Source organism: Arachis ipaensis, chromosome B02 (assembly GCF_000816755.2).
Source record: "Arachis ipaensis cultivar K30076 chromosome B02, Araip1.1, whole genome shotgun sequence".
Taxonomy (NCBI): domain Eukaryota; kingdom Viridiplantae; phylum Streptophyta; class Magnoliopsida; order Fabales; family Fabaceae; genus Arachis; species Arachis ipaensis.
In genome coordinates, this window is record NC_029786.2 from 68,320,101 (window position 1) to 68,320,448 (window position 348).

General features: G+C 23.9%; 1 pseudogene; it reads right to left on the reverse strand.

Moving 5' to 3' along the window:
- The window catches only part of LOC107625408, a 39,895-nt pseudogene that overhangs the window by 5,661 nt on the left and 33,886 nt on the right, over positions 1–348 (reverse strand).

A 348-nucleotide genomic window follows, 5' to 3' on the forward strand; every position in this document is an offset into this window, starting at 1 on the left:
ATATATATTCTTTTTAATGAGATGATAATTTTATGATGTTTGTTTGAGCTAAAATTACTGACCTGGCCTGCCCCAATAAGGGCCAATAAAGCCCATGAAGTTTGAACTAAATTTGAACGGTTGTCTGGTAAATTTGTATACACCTGTTTCACAATATCAAATTAATATTGTGGCCAACCAATTATTTTTGTATATAGTGTCTGTTAGATGTCAATAACTTATAAAAAAAATTATTCATTTTTTAGTATGATTAGAAAAAAACAAATTCTTAATAAAAGTAAAAATATTAAAAAAATAAAATTATTTATAAAAAAAAAAACAAGCTTTTCTTTAAGGTTTCAATTTTCA